General features: G+C 39.3%; 1 protein-coding gene across 2 annotated transcripts in view; it reads right to left on the bottom strand.

Annotated features, from left to right (window-relative positions):
* The window catches only part of C1QTNF7 (C1q and TNF related 7), a 100,914-nt gene that overhangs the window by 59,531 nt on the left and 22,820 nt on the right, over positions 1–18,563 (bottom strand). The window contains exon 1 of one of the 2 annotated variants that reach the window (XM_012472450.3): positions 9,377–9,702. The exons of the other annotated variant lie outside the window; for it this stretch is intronic. The gene's annotated coding sequence lies outside the window, so the exon portion shown is untranslated. Of the gene's footprint in view, positions 1–9,376; positions 9,703–18,563 lie in introns of those variants that run through there. 2 annotated transcript variants of the gene reach the window in all.

The following is an 18,563-nucleotide window of genomic DNA, read 5'->3' as shown; positions in this document are numbered from 1 at the left end:
AAGTCTTCTCAAATAGTATACACCTGGGCCAAGTTATTTTCAAAACTGAGTCGAGCTTACAGAAGTCATTATAGTTTAGGGTTCAAAATTAAAAAAAAGTTGTATTTGTGTTTCACTTGAAAGGCAAAATATATGCATGGTGTCATGGGCTATTTTTATATGAGATCTTTTGTAAATAAACAATTGCTATCATTTCAATCTGTCAAGGAGGACAGAAGTGAATATATATTTTCTTTCTAGTGCTTACTCTATGACAAGCACTGGCCTGGGTGTTCTCAGCACACATTTAATCAGTTCACTGTCTTTAACTTAAGCAATGATCCCAGTTTCAACCTGCTAGAGGAAAACATTATCATAGTCACCTCAGTTTCCCTACTACCCCCAATTTATCCAAATTACTACCCATCTTCACTTGCTTCTCACCTGCCTCGGTGGACACAGCTGTCAGTCAGGATCCATGCTTATTCAAGACCAAGTCCTCCACCTGGGTGGTTGTTTTGATCCACCTCTTGCCTCTCCAAGATTACCTGGCCCAACTACTTTGTCTCATTCTCTGAAAGCCTGTTTCTACCACTGGCTGGTTGCTTTTAACCTATACAAATGTTCAATTTTCATCCATTCTGAGATAACCTTGACTTGGCTCCCATAGCCACCTCTAACACCACGCATCTGTCCTTCCAAAGAAGGTGGACCTGGCAGGTTAAAGGCATCTTTCAGGACCAGCAAGGGGTGAAGAAAGCAAACCAGTTCTTTCCAAAGATACTACAGATGTTGCTACCTGAAAGCATTCAGCTGTGCCTAGTATTCTGTGGTTGGGAGTAGATGGGAATGACTATTTCTGAACAATAACAATTTGAAGGTACCAAGCCTTAGATAAATTTCCCAAATTTCATTGGTTTCTACAGTGCTCTGGCTAAGGCCAGCTAGGAGTTGGAGATTGGCCACTAAGAGTGAAAGGTGTGGGGGATGAGTATGCACAAGTACCTAAATGGAAAGGGGATGTATTAGGACAATGGAGGATATAAATAGTTTTTGCTCTCTGCCCAGTGACTGTTTTTGAGTCTTTATGGAGGAGTTGTAACATCAGGCACTGAAAGGAATGTTTCCAGAAAAACTTTTTAGGATGGCATTTCTAGGAAAGGCTCAAGTCTCTTGGTAATAGCACAAGTATTTTAGGGGCCATTCAAATTGGCTTTCTCTCTACCTCTGCCCTGAACCTAGCAACACTTTGGCTGCATGAAGATTATCATTTGCGTGGGGTGGTGGGGGAGGATTGGGGAAAAATAAGAGATTGCATCATCATGTAAGTATTACCATTGTCAAGATGGACAACATTAGGGTCCATGGTTAGCATAGTGACTGCTGCCTTAGAGTTCTTGAGCACATGTGGGCACAGCACAGAGACACCAAGAAACACTTAGGTGAAGTTGCTCAGTGAGAGGAGAGGGCATGACATTGGACTGTTGATGTTTGAGTGTCCTTATCAGTATGCCCAGGCTCCTGAGTCCAGAGAAATAAAATGTTTTCTCTAAGAGGGCAGGGATTTTTGTGTTTTGATCATTCCTGATTTGGTAAGCACTAATAAGTATTTATTCGATGAACATGTAATGACTTTGTCAGCATTTGGGCCAGGAAAGGGTGGTGACCCTACAGAGAGCTGGATACTTAGTCCAAACAGGTGGAATTGAGTAGAATCCAGGAAGAATCAACTAAGGCTAGAGTGTGGAAGGGAGACAGTGAAGCAAGAGCAATGGCTTTTTAAAGAAAGCCTGGCTGCAAAAATAAGGAGACAAATCAGATGGGAGCTTGAGAAGGGTATGGGATTCATCATGTGTGGCAATGTGATGCAAACTGTACTACAATAGATAGGAAATACCAAAATAGGCTTCGAGTATATCATGCATTGTTTTGAATGCAGCGTCTAATGCATTATCTCAACAATATGCATATTAACCAGGTGAGATGGGTGAGGAGGGTATGTTAATTCTTTTTTCCAGGTAAGGAAAGAGAGAGAATAAGGTTAAATGGTAGTTTGCTGAAGGTTTCAGCATTCATTTGTGAACACAAACCGGCTTTGAATTGTGTTCTAGAAATTTTTTTTTTTGCTTTATCATTTGCAGAAATGAGTTTTTGGCTAACGAATAGATTTCGGCTATGCAGATCTGTAGGCTGTTTTTTTTTTTGTTTGTTTGTGATTTTCCTCTTTTTAATTTTGCAATGGTGACTATGAGGTGACGAGCTTTAAATCTTTGACTGGAAAGGTCACAGTGACATGGGGAGATAATTAAAATGGAAAGAAACCTAATTTGAAACCTGGCTTCACGGGTTAAGATGAGGATAATGTCTTGAAACAGCTGAGAGCCTCTGTGAAGGCTTTATTTCACATCACAGCAACACAGAACAAATTGCACAAATTCTAGGAATTATATCCCTTGGAAACAAACACTGAAGTCACTTTTAAAAATGTCACCAAATGGCTCTGTTGACTCTGTTTTGTAGCAAGTTACAAACAGATGGCACTTTGAAACATACGATGAAGCTTGGAAAATGAACTCGCTTAGACATTTTTGTCTGGTTTGCTAAGATAATGCGATGAAGCCCCAGATGAAAGAATCTTGGCATGCACTGATAGAGAGAGGCTACACACCATTCAGATTTGTTCTAATTTCTCACAATCAAAGAGTTGATTCTTCAACTATCAATCCTCTCTGAGTTGGGTTCCATGAAGGTTTCTGTACTTGCTGAATAAAAGGTATGAAGGAAGGAGAAGAGAATTACCATTTCCTGAATGTCTATTTCATGCTAGCCTCTTTAGATAGCATATAAAAATTTTATGTATCTTATTTATTTATAAAGAAATTCTATGGGTAGCTATTATTGCTTTTATTTCAAATATGAAGAAACTGTAGTCCAGAGACATCCCATACCTAATTAGGTGTACAACTGGAATTCAGACTTTCATGTGCACCCAAACTCATGTTTTTCTCATTTTATCTACTTCAGGAAGAACTTTGTTCCTATCTGCCACTTTTCACTTTTTAAGAAAATGCTTTCGTGTTCACAATAATTTTTAAATATTAAAAGAGATGCAGCTAGCAAATGTTTATGTAACATAGTCAAATTTATATATTAAATTCTAAATTTATTGTTTTCAGAAACAGGAACTTAAGGCATATTTTGACAAGTATGGTTTGTTGATTCACTCAAGACCCATCCCAATTCACTTCTCCCCCTACCTTTTTTTTTTTTTTTTGAGATGGAGTCTCACTCTGTTGCCCAGGCTGGAGTATAGTGGTGTGATATTGGCTCATTGCAACCTCCGCCTCCCAGGTTCAAGTGATTCTTCTGTCTCAGCCTCCCTAGTAGCTGGGATTAGAGGCATCTACTACCAAGCCCAGCTAATTTTTGTATTTTCAATAGAGATGGGGTTTCACCATGTTTGCCAGACTCCTGGCCTCAAGTGATCCACTTGTCTTAGGCTCCCAAAGTACTGGGATTACAGATGTGAGCCAACATGCCTGGCCTCCCCCTACCTTTTTTACATGAAAGTCTGGAAAGCAGAATACACAGTCTTCCAGAGTCCCTTGCAGCCAGGGGCAGCCCTATTACATACACAGTTTCACCAATAAAATGCACATGGAAAGTCTTGGAAGAAGGCTTTCCTTCTGGAATAAAAAGGCAAAGTTTGACAAGGAAAAGGCTTTTGTTTTCCTGCATGGAATGTGAACTCAATACCTGGAGGTGCAGCAGCTATATCACCACCATAAAAATGAAAGCCCATGCTAGAATTAGTGAGCAGGAATAGAGAAGGACATTGGTTTCCTGGTGGCATCCTTGGATAGCTATGCTATCCCTAGACCTACCTCTGGGCCTCTTGTTGTGGGAGAAAAATAAACCCCCTGCATACTAAAGGAACTAGGTTTTCTGATACTTACAAATACAATCCTAGCTGATAATAACCAGAATGTTAAAAGGTATTCCTACTTTCTAACACAGTTCAATTTTCATGCATTTTTGTCCCAATTTGTGGTTCCCAAACACTGAAAGTATAGCCCTTGAATTAGATGACAGATTCATTGGAAAGATGTTCATTTTGTTGGGCATTAACTGCAGCAGAGTTGGGTCTACTCCCTGGTTATGGGAAAATGGTCCACATAGTATGATTCAAGCAACTGTGGCACTTCCAGTAGTCTAGACATCACTTCAACCAAAGTGCTTGGCCTGGGGTAGGGGAAGAAGATTAGGACAACTGGACTTAACATGTCCCCACCATTTTGCCTTGCATGGATGTAGACTTGGACTTTGATTGTAAGTTTAGAAAGGAACTTGAGGAATCATTTTGTCTCTTTTCACCTTGGGGAAGGACCACACTGAAGTCATACCAGCCATACATGATAACTGATCTGGTTTTAATAGACCTCCAAAGAAGACGATTCTTCAGCCTCTTCCCTAAGGAGACCTTGTCAGCATTTAAAAACTCACAGTAAATTCTTTCTTTGCTGAAATAGAATTTGTATTGTATTGTATGTGGGTCAAAAAAAAAGTCCTTTATTTTTCTAAAGCAGAGTGATAGAGTGGAAAGTTAGCAGGTTGTGGAGTCCAACAGTCCTGGGTTGACTTGTGGTTTTGCTGCTTGCTAGTTGATGAACTTCCTTGTTATTTAACGTAACTAAACCTCATTTCCTTCTCTGTAAAATAAGCAAAGTAATAGCTACATTATACTCCCTAGAGCTATGGTTCAGAGCTAATACGTGTAAAATGTTGGGAATATTACTTGTCATAAAAGTAAATGCTCAAAAGCAGCATTTACTTTCCCCCTTCTCTGCCCATCGGACAACAACTTACCACTATCCTCTGGTTGAAATTGGGTCAGAGCCCAAGAAGCATCACGAGTTGCTCCACACCTTTCTTCACTACAGGCTAATTTTTCAGTCCTTGAATCTTAACTTGGAAACTTGTTTCCAAAAAATTCTAAGAAATATGTTTTGCAATTTGGGGAGATTGCAGTTTTATAAAGTAAGCAAAAAATAACGTACTTGAAAACTGAAAACATTGACCTATATATTTTATGTTGCTATACAACAATTATGTTACCAAATTCTCATTCTAGGTTGCAGATTCATAATTGAGGTTTACACTATGGTGACAAAGACAAAATGCGGTAATGAGACAGTCATTTGGATTGTTACAGCCAAAGATTTGGCCACAATTATTAGGCTAATTGAATGACAAAATTTGCTTCTCTGGTGCAAGCTCTCTGCATGGTGATCTTCACTTTGAGTAGGCCGCTGACTTAGACCCAAGTGATCTGCTGCACCGTTTTAAGAAAGGGAACATTTTAGACCACGGATTGTTTTTAAAAACTGTACAGTCTATTAGCTCTTGGCTAATAGAGTGTTGGATCAACTGACTTCTGGCAGCTTTGCATATTGACTCGACTGACATATGTACAATTTCAGACTTGAAGCCACACATGAAGTAATTGTGAAGCCTTACAATTCATCCCAAAAAATCTGCCATGCTGTGGTTCTTGTCTTCTCCAACAATGTAATTCCTAGGTATTGTGATGATATGAGCTTTAAAAACATTGTTAATTAATCTTCATTCACTTAGGACCTATTAATTTATGTTGATGAGGTAGAATGTGTTGAAAAAGCCCAGAACATTGAAAGAAAGAATGAAATGGCAACTGTAATATAGTTTGGTTCAGGGATTTTTTTCCTTTCTTCTTTTTATACAGTTACTTATGGCATATGATATTAAGAAAAGAAAAGAAAATTCCAAAGCAGAGTTTCCAGAGCAGGTCTAGAGAAGCCCCATAGATTTACTCCAGCTGTGCAGTTTATAGGTGGTGAAACAGGCCTACAAAGAGCTTCAGTGTCTTGTCTAGTGTTCCATGGTTAGTCAGTGGCTTACTTAATCATGACTTTGAGTCATTTTGTCTTTCTTATGATTCAGCTTTGTGCTAAATGCCCCTTTCTTAATGAGGTGGTCCTTGCCTATATTAGTTAAAGAATTAGCCCCTTCCTGGCACCTAGTCACTCTGTCTCGTTATTCTGTTTGGTTTTATTCATACCACTTTTTAATTTCTGAAGTTACATTCTGGTTTGTGATTCTGTGGTTTGTCTCCTCTAAAGTGCAAGCTCCATGAAGGCAGAGACTTTGGCTCTTGTTCACTATTATATCTAAAATAATGTTTAGGACATATAAGTCCTCAGTGCAAATTTGTGGATTGAATGGACCAGGGTTAAAGCGGAAAAGAACTCCAGTTTCTTAGGCATCTATTATGCTAGGTGCTGTGCTAAGTTTTTTATGTGTGTTACACAAACTAAGAGGTAAATGATGTGCTTAGAGCCTTGCAGTTAGAAAGTGGGGAAACTAGAACTGAAAGCCAGGGTTATTTTGCTTCAAGTCCTAACATCACAAGAAATGATTTCCAGTGTTCAATGGTTTCTACTCCACCGCTCCCTCCAATGACCTCTTCTCAGGCATCTAAAGTTCCCAGTACATCAAGTATGTGTTTGGCATCTCCTGTTGGCTCACATCTATCTGGGCCACTGAGAAATCAACCTGAATATATTATATTCAACACAGTAAATAGTCTACGTTGCTGGCTTCTCTGTATAAAGTATACTAAGTAAATTTCTCATAGATATTATAGCTTTATTTCAATTCAATGATGAATTCCATTGAGTTGCACAAATTTGTCATGAAAACCCTATAGGAGAAAGAAATCGACTTATCTGTTGATTATTGATACCTGATGCAATCAAAGATGATAAGAAGTTCAGATGAGATGGGCCAAAAGATGAAGAAAGCATGGGGGTATCAACAAGACAGGAAATAATCCTGAAATAGTGTTGATTCTGACCACAGAGTAATCCACAAATTTGAGTTGGGGAAAATAAAATTTCTCACCTCTATCAGAACTTTTCACCTTCTTCAGATTAGGTCATATTGGGTATAACAATCTCCATTTGGTCCCAGATTATAGAACTGTCAAACTGTAGTGCATACTAGAATCATCTAGAGAATTTATTAACAAAGGGGCACAGGGACCTACTTTAATTAAAGAGATTCTGTGCCAAGCACAGAGTGAGAGCTTAATTGATGGTGACCATTAGCATTGCTAGTTACTTCACTCTTCCCAAGAGGGCAGGTGTGGGCCTGACCCATTCATTCACAGATTGGCAAGAAAAAGAAAAAACATGCCCAAAACTTGGAATTTGAAAACCTGTGTTTGGAGATCAGCACTGTTAATTTCTAGGTGTGTGACTTTGAATGAGTAACTTCATGTCTTGGAGCTTCAGTTTACTTGTCTGAAATCGTCATAGTCAATAATGTTTATTTAGAAGGCCGTTGTAAGAACTGGATGAAGGAATGCAGATGAATGAATCCAACAACAAAAGGGCAGTAGGCAGTGGTTTAAAATGTGGACTTTCTCTATTATGAGTAAAACAGATCATTTACTTCCAAATCCCAGCCCTGTCAGCCATCATTACTTGTGTAATGTAGGCAAGTAAACCTCGCTAGCTTTGGTTTTCTCATATAGGAAAGAGACCAAAAAAAAATATCTATATCAACTCTCAAGCTTTATATGAACCCTGCTGTTATGAGCTCTATTTTATTGCAAGGGAACTGAGGCACAGAGGAGTTAAGCAACCAACACAGATTCAGACAGACGCCAATCTGGTTTGTGTCTCCAGGAACTCCGGTTTCAGAGCCTCTACACCTTACCAGTGAGCCTCTTGCTCCCACGAGCACATGAGACATGATTAGGAAGGGCCCAGCACACAACAAATGCTCAGTGAATATTTCCTAATGTTTGAATAATTTACTTTCACATTCCAGTCTTGTTTCTTTCTATTTTATTATGCAGTGCACCACACAGCTCAGACACTCAGCGTTCAACCTTATGCAGCTATTGCCTGTGAACACAAAAGTACACTTGGGCTGCCTAAAAACTATAGACATGTTTATATGAGAAGGGGAGCATCGTGGCACATTTGGTTTTTATTGCTTTCAGCACATTAGGCACATAATATTTGTTTATTAGGTAAAGGTGAAAAGTAACAGATCACCTTAGAATAAAAGTACAGATGAGTTGCTTGAGAAAGGGCTAAATAGAAAATTGGCTGTTATAAATTTACAGTAACTAAAATCCGTTTTCACCTAGAGCCTTTCTTGGAAGTAGCTTATGTATGTGCTGACAATGACTGACATATTGGGAATGAAACACATCTTAACAGTACAGGATGTGGAAGTGTATGCCAAAACTACTCAAAGAGAAGAAAGGAAGTCAGATGTCAAGTAGAGTTAAGGGCAATTATTCTGTATTTTGGAGGAGCTTTCCAGTGAGCTGGGGGAACACATCCCAGGCTGAGGGTGTGGGATCTTATTCAAATCATGAATCAGAACACATTGAGAGATACATAGTCTGATGATAAGACGGAGTGTAAGGACTCATGACATATGCTTCTTGCAACCATAGAACTCATGGATCTGCTGCAAAATGGACATTCAGGTTTCTGGGAACAAAGGCTGATCAAAACAAAACGATTCCATTCAAGTTTGTTATATTTCTATTCCCTGTTTCCCAGTCATTACCCATAATTTGATTTGAAATACTTATAAAAGAAATGTACCCCAGTACAATGCAACATTTAGGATATTATGCATTCCATTTATAGAATCACTATTAATGCAAACCCATAGTTTTGCCAACACAATTTAGATGTTTCTGCTTCCATATTGCAATGATTGCATTATCCCCCCATGGCCAAGTGGAGTGGTGAGCACATTTGTTTAATAATAAAGTAGACAGTAAATAAATCAACACCCTTAATGAAAACTAAATTGAGCACAGGATTTATGCCACTATAAGGAAATCTCCACAAAACAATATTCGCTTTAATGATTTCTTTTTCCTCAACTAAAATCCTACAGTGTATCAAAATGAAGACAGCACCTTCAATGTGAATTATTAGGAACGGACACGATGACAATTATGTTTTTCAGAGTAGGCTACAGAGCCACTTCTGCTTGTCCCCACGAGTGTCAGGGTTGGCCTCACACTCCTCTTGATTATGTATCTATAGCTATGAAGGAGCATAATTGGCAAGTAAGGGCTTTTCAAAACTAACCCTTCCTAAGCAAAGCCGATTCTGACGACTTTCACTTTCCCTCTCTTGTTCAGCAGAAGCAACCCCCAGAGGAGTTGTGTTATTGACTAAGCCCCAGTCAGTAAACACCCCTGAACATCATCAAAAAACAGAGAGAGAGAGAGAGAAACACCAACATGAGCCAAAGGACGCCTTTCTAAGGAAAAAAAAGCCTGAAGACATTCACTTCAATGGAGAGAGGGCTGTTTACTTACATTGCTTGCAAGACCTTCCAACAGCTGGAGTCTTTGAACTCTAGTGTGCGCAGATGTGGAGCTTTTGCTCAAAATCCCATTCCCCTTTGGCAGCGAGGAGTATTCATAACTCTTTGGGGCTTCAGATTGATAAGTAATTTCCTGATTCGCTTTCAAAAGCGTTCTCCCAGGCTTTGAGCAGTGGCAGAGAGAGGGAACGGGCAAGGACCCCGGCGAGCAATGACGCTGTGGCCTACACAGATCTCCTGATTGTTTGATCGAGCCCGAAAGAAAACGTCGACGTTACAAACAAAAATAAATAACCTCCTTTATCTGTTGGCTTGCTCCCCAAATTGTATTTGGGAAATAGCACAGTGAGTATGGACAATATTTTTTCTAAAAGTATAGTATTAGCTGAACACCTTCTCATTTTTGTGCTGGAAGAAATCAGGGCACCTCTGACTGGTCTTCAAAGACCAGCTGTTGCAATTTCTTTCCTATCAGCCATTTTAAAGGATGTTCTTAGAAACCGTGCTGCCCAGCCCCTTTGGTTGACAGTCAAAAGAAATGATGCCCAGGGCTTACAAGACTTGACCAGGATCACACAGCTGGTTTGTGGAAGGACAGGAACCTAACAGCCGACTGTCAAGCCAGTGCTCTGTCCACTGTAGGGAGGTGGAGGCAGATGCAAGGGTTGGAGATCTGACTCCCGATCTTTAAGATACCTCTCACTGGACATGGCCCTTAATGTTTCTGACTTCTGGTTTTCACAGCTGCAGAATAAAAATCGTTAATAGTGACCCTTGCTTGGTCATACAATGTGGTCATCTCTGTGAAATAGTTTTGTCCAGGATGAAAGCAATTGTATCTTATGATGAAATTTTGTTGATATAGTCCAATTTACATGCTTCTTTTCTCTTTTCCATTCTCATTTTCCTTTCAATGTTATTTTCTTACTGAAAGAAATCATCGAGTGACTTTTGGATGGAGAAGGAGGAGGATACTGGCCAGGAAATAAGATAGAACATAGAGAAAACTTTTACCTTGGAAATCCAGGTCAAGATTAGATGAAGAGGTATACAGCATATCTTAACATTTGCCTCAGAAAGAACACTAGGTCTAGAAATACAAAGTAAAGCTTGGCCACTGCCTCAAACACTTAACAGCCGAAAGGGAGCCCTGTGGAGTCCTTTAAACATTTCAAAACATAGTTGACTCACTGGATATGAGATCCCTGTCACATTGCACTTACCTCATTTTGTTGTGGTTAGAATCAAATGGGGTGTTTATCAAGATAGCGCTTTGCAGTGCTTCATGCTTTGAAACTGGAAAGTAGTTGCTATGGTTTGAAGGTATGCATCCCCCCACAAATTCATATGTTGGAACCTAAGATCCAATGTGATAATATTAAGAGGTGGAGCCTTTAGGAGGTCATTAGGTCACAATGGCAGGGCTCTTACGTGGGATTAGTGACCTTGTACAAGGGCTGGAAGGAGCTAGCTAAGCCCTTTTTGCCCTCTACCCTCCTGTCACATGTGGACATAGCATTTGTCCCTATGCAGGATGTAGCAGCAAGGTGCCATCTTGTAAGCAGAGACAGAGTCCTCACCAGACCCTAAACCTGTTGGCACCTTGATCTTGGATGTCCCAGCCTCCAGAATTGTCAGAAATAAATTTCTGTAGTTTGTAAATTAGTCGGTGGTGATCTGTTATGGTGGTACCAATGGGCTGAGACAGTGATATTTTCCAGTGGGATGTGCAACTACCATTGCCCATTTCATCTGTATCATTGGCTGAGACCACCTGGGGCCAGGACTCCTGGGTTCTAACTTGACCTTTTCCCCTTTTTTCTTTTTGAGGAGTATATTTCATCTTTCTTCCCTTGTCATTCAACTCTTGGTACTTGTCTCTCATGCTTGCCACTATTGGTTTTCTTTCTTAGGGTTCAAATTGTCCTTCCACTTCTCGTGTAATGGTAAGAATGAAGAACAAAGAGAAAACATTTTGTTCAGTCACATAGAAAGGCATCCACAGTGTCTTGACACAAATGGGAGTGTCTTTATTTCTGTAGTAGCCATGAACAAAGATCAAATAAATCAAGATGAGCACCCCCTTGAAAATGATCAAGTCATAAGTCCAATTTACGTTTTATGGTTCCATTCACTTCTTTTACCTTTTATAAATTTATTATCTAAATGTTATTTCAGTTAAGATTTGCACTCTATCATCTGTAAGAAAAATTTTCTAATTGAGTCTTGCTTGGGATACCATAACAAAATGCCATAGACTAGGTGGCAAAACAACAGAAATTAATTTTCTCACATTTCTGGAGTCTGAAAGTCTGAGATCTGGGTGCCAGCATGGTTGGATTGTGGTGAGGCTTCTCTTCTTGACTTACAGATGGCGGCCTCCCTTCTGTGTCCTCGTATGCTAGATAGAGGGAGATCTTTCTCCTTCTCTTCTTAAGAGACCATAGTCCTAAAGAATTATGGACCCATCTTATGACCTTATTTAACTTGAATTAAATTAGCTATGAAAGCCTCTATCTCCTGATAAAGTCATGCTAGGGGTTAAAGCTTCAACACATGAATTTTGGGGTGATACAATTCAGTCCATAGCAAGGCTGCAGGAAGTGAAAGAAGGGAGCTAATACTTATTGCGCCTTTTTTCCCCTCATTGAATTGTCAAAACAGCATTGATAGGTTGGTAGTGACTTTTCTAAGGTCACAAAGCTAGTAAGTGGCAGTGACCAAATGTAAACCGTGATGACCAGAACCCTGCTCCCTTCATGACACATTCTGCCTCTACCTCCTCTTCTCTCCTAGGTTTTGAGCTGTGATCCTTTATATCTTCCCACTCTTCCCTATTTAGTTGCCTGGAGGCAAGACATTGTTACCCAGAGCACCATGAGAAGGAAGCCATGGGGATTCCCTCCATGTACCTGCTGAGCTTAGACTGACAGCTGTAGAGAGTTTGCCTGGAATGTTCTCTCCCTGCATACCTCCCAGCCTCCTTCATGTTAGTGAGCCTCTTCATTAGTTCAAACTGAATTCACATGCTTCTTCCCTGGGATGCTTTCTTTGATCTGAGCCTCACCCACTCTTGCTCCTCCTTGCTATATTCTCTTATACTGTCCTACACTTCCCCTTCATAATTTTTCTCATTTCATAACATTTCATAAATGTGGTTTTATTATTGTAGTGATTATAGCAATAGTTATATATTTCTAAGATAATTTGCATAATGTCTGTCTCCCTCACCGGTCTGTAAGCTCCCTGAAGCCAGGGATGCTTTGCTTACTAAGATGTGTCCAGCCATTAGAACACTAATGTGAGAACCTACAGAGGAGGAAGGGAAGATTAGACAGTGACAAACTGGGGGAAATAAATAGTAGAAGAAAGGCCCTACAAAATTCACCTGCAGCAGTGTGACTAGTAAACACATGCCCAAGAACAGTCTAATGGGGCCCATTTATTAAGCCTGCTGTGTACCACCAAGTGCATTCTTCCCCTATTTTGCTAGGTTTGGTTAATCAAGAATGAGGTTGTTAATGTGAAAAGAGGCAGCTTGAGGAGCAGATCTTGGGTCACATCTGCTGCCTGCTGGTCAAGGCCTGGGCTCCTGCAAGGGCAGCACAGCCTAGCCCTCTGCAGGACGGGCTGCCTGTTCATACCACATCAGCCTCAGTCTCTTCTTAGAAAGAGCTGATGGGACAGAGGTGTGAAGATGTACAGGAACCAGGAGGAATTCCTACCAGGGAAAGACATTTTCTGTTGAAGGAACCACATGTGCAAAGAAACGAAATGACAGCATGTTATGTTTAGGGAACCTCAAGAAGCCTAGTTTTGTTGGTGAGTTACAAGAAAATGTGATAGTAGAAACGAAAGTATCAGATAAATCTTAAGTGTTTCCATTATTATCTATTTCTCAAATTTGTTTGGAGGGCCAATGAGAGTGTACATGTGGAATTGTTTTATAAACTGGAAAAAATCCTATGAAAATATTTTTATTACAAATTCTTTTGGATGAAGATAACTAGAATATTAGGCTAAGAAACCATGCTGGGAAATGGAATTATTTATACATTTCTTTTATTTATAAACCAAAAGTTTTGATTAATTTCCTTCTTCTAATCTCCTTTCAAAGACTAGAATGTAAGTTTATGGTATCTATTGAATATGAGTGAGCTGAGATGTATATTTTCAACTCAGCACCATCCCTGGCCCTTTCTACTCTCTCTCTGAGGGAATGGGGACTGGAAGCCTGGAACTACATTTCCCAGAACCACTTGTAGGCAGAGTCCCTGGTTAAAGCCAGCCAAGGAGGGCACACACAGGGTTGTGAAAGATAGAAAATAATTAGAGGACATTATTCTTTGGTGCCAGTTACAGAGCGGGAACAGCCAGCTGATGTGAGGTTTGCAGGAACTTCTGGGTGAGATCCTAGAATCTCACACTTTTGTGTGGCTTCCCAGCAATCTTGTTCTCCTGGGTTTACAGTCAAACAGAATGCTTTTTTCCTCTAGTTGTTGGTCACATGAATCCCTTTTAAACAATTATTTTTTATTTAGAAATATTTATAGACTAATAAGAAGTTGCAAAAAATTTGTACAAATGCCCTAGCTTCTTCAATGGTGACATCTTATATCAATATAAAAATCATAAAATCAAAAATTTGACATTAGTACAATAGTATTAGGCAGACTACAGACCTTAGTTTTTACCAGTTTTTATGTAGATTCATTTTTGTGCTGCAAAATTCAGTATAGTTGAATGCAATTTGATCTCATGTATGGATTCTCTACAGTTCTTTCAATGGCTCTTAAGGACTTTAATTTCTTGTCTTAAATCTCTAACCAATGCTATTTTCTTAACTGAATGCTGATTGAGGTGCTTAATAATTTCTTGGTGTTATGTCACATGTGAAGGCTTCCAGTCAAATTTTGGTGCTTACCTTTCATTATGTTCATCCATGTATTCAACTAAACTATTACTCACTGATAGTACTTCACATGCCCTTCTTTCCCATTGTTTTCATCACAGGATTACCAAGGCATTCTCAGTGTATCATCATATTATATGTAAGTGATCAAAAGAGATTTTTAGCTATTTGTTGGACTTTTAATTGCTCAGTTTTCAAAGTCATCCTTACGGTAGTAGATTAAAAATGCAAAACTATTTTAATCATTCTTAAATAATGGTAAAATAATTTATATATGGTAAGGCAGGAAACAAACAATAACAGGTATGGCTAATGGATAGGAGGAGGCCAAGCTATCATTACTGAAGATAAAACTGTACACCTAAACAGTGCAGCAAATTTAACAAGGGCCATTAGAAATAATATATATTGAACAGAGTTAATAGATACAAAAAATACATACATGAAAGTAGCCTTCCTATATATCAAAATAATCAGAAAACAGAATGTTTAAAAACCGTCTAGAATCTAAAATGATGCTGGTTTCCCTGCAGAGGAAGGAGAGACTGGCCTTTCCCTCACTCTGGGCTGTTTTCTCACTTGAGAATCAGTACAACTTGTGTGCAGAGACTCTCAAAATTTTGCTAACGTATTTTTTTTCTTTTCTCATCCTTACCTCTGACTCACTAACCACAAGTGATCAAAATCTGGTTTGAAGAAGCTGAGGGAAATGAACTCTATGACATGTCCTTTGTCCCTTCCTAATTAAGACATATTTCCTCTCAAAATATTCTAGCGTGCAGAGATGGTCCCTGGCTGTAACTTAATTTTTTTTAACATCATTTTCCACGAGGCAGTGAAACAACTTGCCCTCACATATTTCAGAATATGATCTTTGCTTTACATTCACCATTTGGTTGGCTTTTGCAGAATAAGTGAACCATCCGCCCTAAAGAACTATGCAAGTCTTAGCCACTTGCAACCAGTGGGACTAAGAAGTTTCCTGGCTAACATTTGTTAGATGCTAGCAAAGTTCATTGATTCTTCTGAGCATTATCTTAATTAATCTTTACCACTATATGGGTAGAAAATTAAAGTCACTTAAACAAAATCTCAAGGCTACCAAAAGGTAGAACCAAGTTAAGTGCCAGGTGGAGGCTGCAAGTCCTTTCTCTGCTTTTCTTGTAGGTGACAATAATTTTCTTTCCAACAGGGTTTCAAAAACAAGATCTGGGAATCAGCCTGGTCCCTGTGATACTGATACACGTACATCCTAGTGAGCCGCATTGGCTGCATCAGCTCAGTGTGTCTAATTTAAAAAGTCAACCTGTAGAAAAATGCCAGATAAATAAATGGTGCTGGTAGTACTAGGTAATGGTGAAAATTGTATAAGCGATATATGAGTGCTGAAAATGTAGTGGAAGTCCCAAGCATAAGACTGCCACTTGCTGCTGGAAACCTTGTCATGAAAGAGTATTTGGATTTAGTTCTTAAATGGAGTTAATTCTTTAGAACTTTAGCACCTAATGAGGGCAACAAAATTCACAGCACTCTCAAAAGTATAATTTAGAAGACTCTATTTTCCCGAATAATAGTTCTCCTTTGAAGACTACTGGAAATTGCCTTCTTTCTAATTTTAAGATTTTGATTGAAAACATTCAAATGCAGGTCTAGCTTCAAAGCATAGCTTGAAACCCAGAAGTGCCTCCTGATTTACATTGCTTAATTAATTGATTCGAAAGAAGAAAGAGGTCCCAAATCCCAGTAATTTTCGTTGTGGATAAATAGATGCATTCCCTATGTAAATACTTGAACAAAAATATACCTCAAAAGAGCCTAGTCTCAAGTCCTTCGACTTTCCAGTCTCTTAATTTTACAATCATCACTCTCTTTTCCCCTCAATTTTTCCATTCCTCATGTTCATCAGCATGACCATGCTGTCTCCGCCAACCCACAGGAATCACACATGCACTTCCTGTCTTAACAATGAAGCTCTCACTTAGTTGGTAGATTATTCAGGATAACGATATTTACTGAGGCTGGCTTGTTTTAGTCCAGGAACACATAACTGCTCCTTTGGAGATTGCAAACAACATCTAAGTCACATGTTATTTGAAAGGTAAATATGTAGCCACGAAAGAAAATTTAAAAAAGAGAAGAAAACAGAGGAAGGGAAAAAAGTGAGGCAAAAGAAAAAGGGAGAAAGACACAGTGAAAGGAAAAGAAAAGGCAGAGGAGGGAGGCAAAGCAAAGGGTTAGATGCTATAACTGCAAGTGACCACAGACTTGGGCTGTGCTTTCTTTTTTTTCCAGGGGACTATTCACAGTTTTTCATGTGCCATACCATGCTCTTCTTCCATGATGCAGCAGCAGTAAACTGACTTAACATGCCCTCAACTGTAGCTAAAGTTTACACTTACAAGTGCCATTTTTAGATAGGGTGACCAACTATCCTAATTTTCCTGGGATCGAGGGGGTTCCCAAGATGTGAGGCTTTCAGTTTTAAAACGGATAGTTCAGTCTAAAACTGAAGAGTTTTCCATGGCATGGGATTTTCGGTGCTAAAACCAGAAAAGTCCCAGGCAAATCAGGAAAAGCTGTCCATCTTATCTTTGAGTGAGACAGTAAATTGTGTCTCTTACATTTTTTGAGCATTGCACAGGAAACTCTCCAGCTGTTAGCCTGTCTTCCATGTGCTGGGATCTGTGTTACATTATGCATACTGTAGCGGACATCTTTTTATTCTGCTTGCTCAGCACCCCAGTAATCTTTGGATAACTTCTTTCCTATCTTATGTGTTTCTAGTTGGGCTGTCATGCCTAGTGCCCTTCACTCCCGCTGCCTCCCACTGAGGTAAGCAAGTTAGCCAGGGTAGGCTAAGCAAAACAGACTATTATCTCTGACACCTACAGCAACAGTGATTAGTTGAGGGGTGAGTATGGAACCCAAGGAAGACAGCCCTTGAGATAGAGAAGTCCCTTTTGCTCTTAGTGAAGACTGTCACTGGCCATCTTCTCCACCATGCATGACAAAGTCCACAGGTACAGAACGAAGTCAGAGGGAGAGAGAGAAAAAAAAATACTTGGAGTATCTTTTGAGCCTCTGGATCCCACCACACAAGAAGCTAACACCATTCCTAGTTGCCCAATTTCATGAGCTAATGCATTCCCTCTTTTCTTAAGCCGGAATGAGATGGGTGCTTGTCATGTGCAACCAAAGGAGTTGTGACTAATAGACAAATATGAGCTCTTTTATTTGGGAGCCAGTCCCGAGAGACGGGTCTAAGTTGAGCCACATGAAATCACTGATATTCAACTTCTTTTGACTGCAAATGTGGAAATTCTGTTTGGTGCAATTTAAATATTATTATGTCTATTGCACGGATGAGGAAAACACTTAGTGGTGATAAATAATATGTCCAAAGTTGCACATTTGTTAAGACAGTAGACCTGGGAACCAAACCCAGGTCTTTTTGATTCTAAGGTACACAAGTATATTTCCAGTAGTTTATGCTGCCTGAAAAGAGATCTAAGAGCCATCCCTTGCTATTTGACAAAGTCCTTGAAATATACTAGATTTTGATTCATACTTTAATGTATGAACTTATATATGGTGCCAAACACCTGCTCGTTTGCTTGTAAAATCCTCATTTCACTGGATATTTCATGGAGAGAAGTCAGACACACCAGTGTGCAAAGAAAGGAAAAACCCTGTTCAGCTCTGACACGTATTTTCATTTTGCCTGGGATGAACCCCTAGGTGATGATACGTCAGCTTTTCAAAAGTACTCTAGCTTTGGTTTTCACTGACAATCAAGAGGTGCTATTCTTGAGTCAAAATAAAGAGATTGTTTGCCCATGCTATTCTCTGTTCAGAGAGACCTTTCATATACCTCAAGCCCAACATATTTATAATTTAGCTGTGACAATGACAGAAGGATTCTGGGTACTTTCTTTTGTCATGATTATTCCATGTGCTTGCCCACTTATGCAATGAATGATGCTTTCCCAGGGAATATATTTTTTCTCCATGGTGGTGTTTTATACATACTTTAAAAGTGGCAGAACATGTATACAACATATGGAAAGTTTATGTGGCATTTCTTTAGTATTTATTATATGTGAAGTTATTACAATTCAGGATTGTCTGTTCATTTTAATTAATGCTAGAGAAACAATGTGTCTTATTGGAGCATGGATAATATTCTATGGCAAATGTTTTTGGCATTATCTGCTGAGCATCTCTCTTCCATAAATTTCCTTCCCCCATCTACATGGTGGCAGGCTGT

This window comes from Aotus nancymaae, unplaced genomic scaffold (assembly GCF_030222135.1).
Source record: "Aotus nancymaae isolate 86718 unplaced genomic scaffold, 86718_ANA_hifiasm-v0.15.2.pri h1tg000006l, whole genome shotgun sequence".
NCBI lineage: Eukaryota > Metazoa > Chordata > Mammalia > Primates > Aotidae > Aotus > Aotus nancymaae.
Note: the sequence above shows the minus strand (reverse complement) of the source record. Positions and strands in the feature narration are given on the sequence as shown.